At 54.8% G+C, this 9,030-nt stretch overlaps 1 protein-coding gene across 9 annotated transcripts in view; it reads right to left on the reverse strand.

Moving 5' to 3' along the window:
• The window catches only part of SEMA4D (semaphorin 4D), a 109,076-nt gene extending 102,984 nt beyond the window's left edge, over positions 1-6,092 (reverse strand). For 4 of the 9 annotated variants that reach the window (XM_019628397.1, XM_019628393.1, XM_019628391.1 and 1 more), the window contains exon 1: positions 5,934-6,088. The gene's annotated coding sequence lies outside the window, so the exon portion shown is untranslated. Of the gene's footprint in view, positions 1-5,572; positions 5,720-5,933 lie in introns of those variants that run through there. The other 5 variants (XM_019628395.1, XM_019628389.1, XM_019628394.1 and 2 more) reach the window with 3 other exon arrangements.
• Between the last annotated feature and the right edge of the window lie 2,938 nt (positions 6,093-9,030).

Consider the following 9,030-nt stretch of genomic DNA (forward strand, 5'->3'; position numbering starts at 1 on the left):
GAGCAGGTAAGGGACTTTTCTGGGACACTGCAGTGTAATCCCGTGTGGCTCAGGGTTACCACTTCTGGCAGTGAAAATTAACCCCGAGCCACACTCGGGGTTACCGCCAGGGTGGTTAAAAACTCCACCTTTGTGCTGGCATCACCCAGCCCAGGCCTCTCCCCTCAACTCTAGTTTCTTTTTCAGAGTAAGCCCCTCACCACCTCTGCCTGGACAGCGATGGGGCTCACAGGTGCTGTCTGGAGAGCCAGCTGTCCTCCTGAATTCCCCATCTCAGGACTATGCCAACCCCATCCCTCTAGCTGTCTGAGCCAGGAAACTCAGGGTCACCTGAACTCCTCTACTGCCAACCGTCCTGTTAGCTCCATTTTCACAGCACATCCTGAACTGGCCAGACCCCACCTTCTGCACAGGGCAGCTCCTGACCCTCCCAGTAGCCACCCTGCCCAGGCCTTGCTCAGCTGTGCATGGATGTCCCCGCAGGTGACTCTGCAGCCCCACCACACCCCAGCTCAGAGAGGCCCACTGGCCACCTGAGTTCAAATCCCAAACACACCGCCAACTGTTGGCTCCCTTGAGTGACTGGACCCTATACTTTCTTTTTCTGGAGCACAGTGTCCCCATAGGTGACACAGTCTGGTCCGTTTCTTCTCTGTAGCCTTCCATCTCCCTCTACTTGACTGTAAGCTCCAAGCAAGCAGGCCTTCTGTCTCTTGGTTTCTTGCTGTAATTGACACTCAGTAAACACTTACACTTATGGGGGAAGCAAAGAAGACTCCATAAAATGGACAAATTTGTGAGTTGAAAGGTCCGTAAAGGTCCAACTCCTTCACCTCAAGAAAGTTGAGGGATGGGACATCACCTACAAAGTTCACAGACCTGCCGAGTTCCCTGAACGCCCGGGGTGGCACAGCTCTCCTTGGGCAGGACCCCAGAGCCCCCTGAAGGGCTGGGGAGCATGGAACGTGCCAGATGTGAAGGGAAAAGGGGATGCAGCCTCATGCCCGTTCTGAGGGCAGGCAGCTCAGGGCCGCACTGGCACCCCCCCAGGCTCAGGGCCTAGCCCGGCTATGCCCTTCCCAGGCCACAGAAAACACTGGTCAACAACAATGACGAAAAGCACACCAAGCACACGGTGTGAACACAGGGTCCCAGCTTCAGGCTCTCGTTTTGGGCAGGCCCCTGGGAACACAGTGTCCTTCCAAACAAAATCAAAATACACACACAGCAAAGCTAAACAACACCCAAATACTAGTCCAAAGCAAATTATATTCTGGTGTTGAAGCAACTCAAATTTCTTGCAATAGGGAAGAAAAACAGGTGAAAAAAACCCACAAAAAACCCCAAACAAACTAAAATTCCAGGCAACTTGTACTTTTTATTTTGTGGACCTACCATTTTTATGCTTTTTCTGGTAGTGTAGGTTAAGGTTATTTAATACACCTCTACTAAATGAAAGGGAAAAAGAGACAGAACCACCTCTGAAATAAGTGCAACAGCCCACAGCGGCAGGCTTCCCAATCTGTTGTGGAAACCCACCCACGAAGGCTCTAGACCATCTTTGCTTTCGTTTCTGGGCCAGATCCCGTGGAGGGGAACACGCTTCTCCACTTGAACTAGGACTGTGGTGGGTCTGAGTTGAGGGCCTCCCACCCATGGCCCAGACCCAGGACAGCACAGCCTGCCTCTGCTCGGCTCCCCCACTGCTGGGTGACAGACACGCTGCTGCCCAGTTCTCAGGGCTTGGGTCTTGTTTTCCCTGCTGCCAAGGGCAGGGTATCAATGTCTGTTCCTGGCCCACAGTCATATTCTGCGGTCAGTGACGCCTGATTACCGAGTGCCTCTTTTAAGCCACATCATCTCTTCTTAAGGTGTGCAGGAAAACAAATCAAATGCCGTTTAAAATAAATTTAGATATAGGATTTTAGAATATTATATTACCTAATACAGACCCTTTGTTAAAAATTAATTTTAAAATTACAAAAATAATTCCATTGTAAAAGAAACAAACCAAACAGAAGTATATAGAGGGGAAATAAGTATAGGTTCCCCTCCCTCTTCCTCTCCCCCCCCACCACACACACACACACACACACACACACACACACACACACGGTGTCACACTTTCTCCCCATCACACACACTCACGCACACCCTTCCCTCCCACCCCGTCCCTAACTGTAGACACTTGCTCAGAGCTGTGTTCCTAGAGTCTGGAGCAGTGCCCGCCCCACTCATCCACGACAGGCACTCTATAATTATCTATTCCGTAAACAGTGTGTGTCCTTTCAGATTGTTTTCTAATCATACGTACCTGCACACACATAAATGGGATCATTTCACACATGCAACGCCGAGTGATGTCTTTACTGAATGTATTGGTATTTCTATTTTTTTTTTCATTTTTATTGGGGAATTGGGGGAGGGAAACAGCCACTGGGGAATCGGGAAAGGGGAACGAACAGGCAAGCTGCTGTCCTAAAGTAAACCTCTGAACTCTTTCATAAAGTGAAAGGTCCTGTGGCATATTTTGGGAGGGGGAATGGGGTTCTCAGATTATTATTAACTTTTTATTATGGAGAATTTTGAAAATACACAGAAGTCAACAAAACAGCATAACAAACCCTCAGGTAACCTCACCCAGACCCAGCAACTGTCCACCCATGGACAGTCCACCCCTCCACACACACGCGCCCACCTCCTACCCATGCTAATCTGACACAGATCCCAAACACAGTATCATTTTCTCTGCAAATACGCCAGTACCTACCTGCTGAAAGGTACCGATCTTTTTAATATAACCATAGTTATTAAGAAATACAATCATTCTTTAAAATCTTTCGCTCCACAAGTGTCCAACCGTCTCATAAATACTGTAATTTTTTAAAGGAGTGACTCTTAGGTCAATCGTTGGTCTGACTGCATTTTGTTCAAAGCCTGCAATCCTAGGGTGCTGCTAAGAAGTGATCTGGGAGGGGATACAGTCTCTGTTTTCACGGACAGCAGCCGAGATTTTTAGGCCAAATACCAAAGCCTGTCCCACGGGACAGAGGCTCACACAGTCATGTAGGGAGACGGCTGTGTGGGGGGTGGCATCTGGGCTGCTGGTGCGCCAGGAGCAGCAGCAGGGAGCCAGTCCAGGCGTGCATGCAGGAGGGTCAGGCAACCTGGAAAGGGAGCCACTCCAAGGAACTGGGAGCAGCCAGTCTGCCAGTCCCAAGGAGGACCTTAATTGGCATGCTGAAATCGCCACCCCATCCCCAGGTGAGGCCCGACAGCAGGCAAGCTAGAATGGCTGGAAGCTGTGCCATCTCTGGTGCAGAGGAGCCAGTCCGACCTGCCCACTCTCACAGATGTCCCGGACACGCCCCAAGACACGCCCTGGGACACGCCCTGAGACACACCCGAGACCCCCCCATGTGGAGTTGCACCTGCCAAGCCCGGGCAACCTGAGACAGAGGGAGAGAGGACCTCCCATCATGCCACTGTCACTTTTGCGACCGCTTTCCTTCTCACCTTCTATTCTCCCTTGTGGAATGGTAAAGGTGAAGAGAGAAATAGCTGTCCTCACTAGAGAATTGCAGGGACTGAACCCTTTCTCCCAGGGCCCACCCTCGACAGTCAGCACGTGAGAAATTCATTGTACATTTTTATACAGCCAGCCTCACCCCACTGCCACCTTTGCATGCTTGGATGGTTAACAGGTCTCGGCTGTTGCTCTGGGCAGAACCTGAGGGTGGGGGTTAAAGGGGTGGGTCACTCCCGGCCACCTCATCTTCCCAGGAGTTCTTTTAACCAAGCAAATGCTTAGCATAAAGGGTTAAGGAGCTATAAATTATGAAGTAACTAGGAAGCAATTCACTTGTAGAGCTGCAGGGGCCTAACCCAGGGACACTGGGGACACCCAAGAGATGCCAACCCACGAGCTCTGGCCCCAGCCTCACCACACAAGACACCAAGACACTGGGTCTGGAGGAGGCTCTGCAGCCACCTTCCCGCCCTGCCCATCTCTATTCCACAACCAGAAATGGGACACAGAGGGAGAGGTGGGAGGCCTGGGTCTGTCCATCTGGCTGTAAGATAGGTGCACTCCCTCCAGAAGCACAGACCACCACTGATCTTTGCAACACATTATTGATTTTGCTGTGTGCTGGCACTGGTGGACGGTCCTCCCCGTCACTCAGAGTCGGCCATTAGTGCGTACTCCCAAGCATGGCCTACACTCCCCTGCCTGGTGTGGAGAAGGTGCTTGAGATGAAATCGGGCTCTGACTACCCACACTGTGGGGGTCACATGTGGATGAAGTCATTAAGGTCATCTCTCCTCCCCCAGACACGCTGGGCAATTGTCTGGCATGCATGGCCTTGCACCCCCACACGTCAGCTGGAAAGGGTGCCCCATCTTCCAGGACGCCAAGCACGGCTACCAGAGTACCCTGTCACCAGAGGAGAGGTCTCTGCAAGGCTCTATTTTCCAACAGACATGTGTGCTGGTCAGGAGGTGGGCAGAGGAATCAACGGCACCATTTCAGAGGAGGCAGACAGACGGACAGATGGTAAAGCCCATCACCGGAACCACTTCCCCTCAGTCCCTCCAATATCCTCTCCCCGCTCCCCTCAGCTCGAGGTCCTGCAACACCCTGCAATGGAGGGACTGGAAGAGGAAGGACCCAGCAGAGCCGCCTGTCAGTGCCAGCCTTTAGTTTTTATTTCTTGATTTGATTCACCTGCTGGGTATACTACAGACACTTATCAGTCTGAGGGTTTGCCCTCCCAGGGGGACTGACAGTCCTTGCCCACAGAAACACTTGGTGTGTCCCCTTAGTCCTGAAGTTTTTCTCCCTGGTAGCACACAGTGCCTGAGGTACTCAGAGGAGGCTGGCTTTATTATTCTTCACTCTTGCAGACGATGTGCACAGACACCAACCATTCAAGTGACAATTAGGGCATTATCTCTACCAGAATCCTGGCCCCGCTGCTGCCTGAGTCGGCCTATTTCTGGGACACAGTAAACATTCCCAAATAACGGCACCCAGACAGCTAGCAGGCAGGCCCCAGGCCTGGGGCGAATATGAGGTGACAGGCCACGTCACTTCACCCTCTGGAAACTTCCACTCGGTGACACCTAGTGAATTTAAATAGACTCAAGAGCAGGAGGGCCAGCTGCTTGGCCACAGGCCCCAGGTCCAGCCTGGCCTGCCGGGCCTGGCCACCCATGGCCTGGGATATACTCCATGTAAAGGGAGATTTTCAAAACAAAAGCAGAGTCACTTTGTGTGGCACACGCTTCAGAAAAGCAGGGCCCAGCCTTCAAGTACAGGCCTCATTTTCAGTGAACTACTCACCTACAAACTCCCATGCACCCCCGGCACCCCATACTACATCAAATGAGCGAACAGGACGACCAGTCTCTTTTCCAAGTTTGCACTGGCAAACCCCCAGCGGACTCAGCCCCCTGCAGCTCACCAGGCGGCTGCAACAGGTGCAGCTTAGCTATGGCTGGTGATTCTCCTTGGCTGTTTGAGAATCACGCAGCCCAAACCCTAAAGGGAACCGAGGCCTGCAGCACTCACCGCCAGGGCCGACCTGCCCCACCTGTCTGAGTGCACGGCTCCGGGTCCAAAGCACTAGGGCAGCGGTCTCCGCGACAGAAATAGAAACCGGGCCCTACCAGGCCGGCGTGGGGCCGGACTGGCTGGAGCCGGGCGGGGCGGCGCGGCCAGTAGCGCTGCGGGCCCCGGCCAAGCGCGCCACCCCTGCTCCCGGCCTGGGTCTGCAGCGCGCCCCGCGACCCCACGACCCCGAGCCGCGCGGAGCCACCTGCGCGCCCAGACCCGGAGGGAGACGGGGAGGGGAGGAGTCTTGGGGGTTGGAGGAGGGTCTCCCCTCCCTGCGCACCTGCCTGGCCCGCGCGCTCCCTCCGCCCGCCCTTACCTGGCGCGGCGTGTCCTGGCGGTGCCCGGCCGGCGAGCGCGGGCGCAGGAATGGCGGCGGCGGACCCGGAGGAGGAGGCCCAGCGCGCAGGGGCGGTGTTGGAGGGGCGGCGCGGGGATGCTGCGGCGCGCCAGGGCGCGGGACCGACGCGGGAGGGAGCGCGCGGGGCGGCGCGCAGGCCCCTCCTCCGCTCACCGCCTCCCCCTCTCCCCTCCCCGTCTCCTCTCCCTCCTCCGCCTCTCAGCCCGCCCGGCTCACCTCCCTCCTCCCCTCTCCCCCACCCTTTTTTCCCTCCCCTTTCTTCACCTTCCTGCACTCCTCACCTCCCTCTTCCTCCCTTGCCTACCTTCTCTCTCCCTCCCCTTTCTTCACCTTCCTCCACTTCCCTGCCCCCTCTCCGCACCCCCGCAGAGGCTGCCCCCCTGCCCTGAGCCTCTGTTGGGTCCAACACAGTTTCTGATGAAGTGCCTAGTTACCACTCCTCACCACCTGGTGATGGACCAATTTGCGCCTTCTGGGAGCCTGGTGGGACCCCACCCTTTCCAGAACGCCACCCCCCAAATCCCCAAGTCCTGTACCTCCAGGCCCTGGTGCAGCTCTGCTGGGGACCTGATCTGTACAATGTATGGGCAAAGCATGTGGGCACCCAGGGCACTTGCCCCTTGCTTCAAAGCACATCTGACGCTGGGCAAATCTGAACATTCCAAACCAGGCCCCGTGCCATTTTCTCAGGTGAGGCAGTTAGGTGCCTCCTCCAGTCTAGGTTTCTCCGCAGCCCTTCTGTACTCCCATGCTAACTGCTAAGTGTTTACCCCCTTCACCTGATAGCAACTGGTTCCCCAGTGTGGCCTCTGGTGACACATGTTTGTACTAACCCGTGGGTGTGGGGCCCTGGGTGCCCTCAGAATACCAGCCTATGACCATGGCTGGCCTGGAGAGCAGGCATGCTGAGAGACACTGTCCTGACACAGAGATGTAGTTCCTGAGTCAGGAGTCAGGGTTCACCCTCAGGAAGTCCAGCCAGCCCTCCCTGGGCTGCAGCACCCACGTGGGAGCCCTAGGCTGCTTTCCTGATGACTGGCTGCTGAGAGCCAGAGAGAGAGTTTAAAATGAAGCCTTTCCGAAATGATCAGCAACGGCCCCAGGTGGTGAAGCAAGTGCCCAGGGTTGGGTGGGAGCTGACGCCCCTCCCTCTGTGGGTGGGGATCATGACCTGGAATCTGATAGACTCCAGTTTGTCTTGGCTCCCATGCTTTCAAGGTGACCTTGGGAACCCCATCCTGCCCTCCCTGAGGTGAGGCGAGGGCAGCCACCTCTGGGAGGAATCACCTGAGAGAGAGAGTCCATGTGTGTTCCACATTCATTGCTGGCAACTATACAGGAAGTGGGGGTGATGTCCTCCCCAAGTTCCCTTCCAGTTGGAGGTGTCTGTGAATCTATGTCCCCATCCCATTTGGATAAAAGCTTGATGGGAAGGGATTAGGTCAGGGCTGTTTTAACAGCAACCCATGCCCCAATAGGAACCCACTCTTAGGACAGTTAAAAGCAAGCACTGCAGAGATGCACGGGCGAGTGGGGCTCTCCTGTATTCCTCACTAGTTGGACATGTCGCGAACATAGTGCTCTTGCCTGGTGTCTAGGGACAGCCACCGGCGGGTTGTGGGAGGTTCGTTGTCACACTGGAGCCCTCAGCCTGGAAAATGAATGTGTGGAGCACAGAATAGTGGAATCCAAATGTCTGCAAAACTATCCTGGAAGAAGGATTACCCTGTAGGGTTGGGAAGCCAGAAGGACAGATGGGTGGAAATTAGATTAGAGAGTAGGTTTCTGCCCACTGTGAGTGCTTTCTGGCAGATCTGCCGCTGGAGGAGCCGGCCACCCCAGGAGAAGTGTGTCCTTCAGGATCAGTGTCTAGACAGGTTCTGGGGCCACCGCAGGGGTCTGCTGGAGGGACCTTGTGCAGCTGTTAGACCCATGCCGTCCTCTCTTACAAGCCCACATGTGGCAGGCCCTGCACCCTTCCCACTCCCTCTGCAGAGTGGAGCAGCCCTGGCAAGGAAAAGGTTCAGTTAGCACACCTGGCCTGGAACCAATACTTCCGGCTTCAGGACCTTCCATCCTACACCTCCCCGGCCTGTTTCCTCATTTGGGGACGGGAGACAGGAGAGAATTCTATGAGATGATGGCAGCTCCTACCACCTAGCACCCAGGAGGTCCTCCTTTCCTGTGGTTTTGCCTGGGTCACACAAAGGGGTCTAGTTTGTCTTTTCGGTCTTCTTGTCACTGTTCTACATTCTACTATGGGACATTTTAAATACGTACATAATAGCCAAATGAACTCCTGCTCATGGAGTGGTGATCTTGTGTCACTCTGACCCACTCCCTTTTCCCCCAATACTAATTTGAAACATATCAGGACCAATATAGACCAATTTGTCTTCAAGCTTCCCCCAAAACGCTGAGTGGACTCTTAGATCACATTTGTGAAGTGTCTCTGCATTTCCCTTTGGCACGTGGACACCACCTATATGCAATGAGCATGGTGACTGCCTAGGTGCTATTGAAATCCCATATGAAAAGAAACTCAGTGTGCCAGCTTAGATGACACAGGCTACACTCTGTTTCCTCCATTGCCCAAGCAGGCACGAGGAGCGTCACTATTTCTTAGCCTCTACTCCTCTGTGTGTGGCGGCACAGGGGTGTGGTGGGCTGGGAGCGGTTTTAAGATAGTCCAAATGGGAGTATTTGAGCAAGGGAGAAAATGTGTTTGAGAAGAGCTGGCTCGTTGCATTTCACCGGCAGCTGTGGGTGCTGCCCCAGCCCTAGCCTGTGACCAGGGCTGAGCACGTGGACTGCCTGGCAAAGGGAATGGAGGCCCCTGGAGAAATGGGCCCCAGCAGCTGGAGCGACATCTGGGGAGCCTGTGCTGCTTCCAGACCTGGGGAAATGTCTTTGGACTGTGACCACAAAGTGCTCTTCTGATGCGTGGGACCAGGCCTCTGCTGTGAGTGCTGCTGTGGCTGCTGCTGATGTGACCACTGCCCAACTCCTTTCTGTCCCCCCAGACCCCAGAAAAGGCCCACCTCCTGCAGCCTCT

Source organism: Hipposideros armiger, unplaced genomic scaffold (genome assembly GCF_001890085.2).
Source record: "Hipposideros armiger isolate ML-2016 unplaced genomic scaffold, ASM189008v1 scaffold_786, whole genome shotgun sequence".
NCBI classification, from domain to species: domain Eukaryota; kingdom Metazoa; phylum Chordata; class Mammalia; order Chiroptera; family Hipposideridae; genus Hipposideros; species Hipposideros armiger.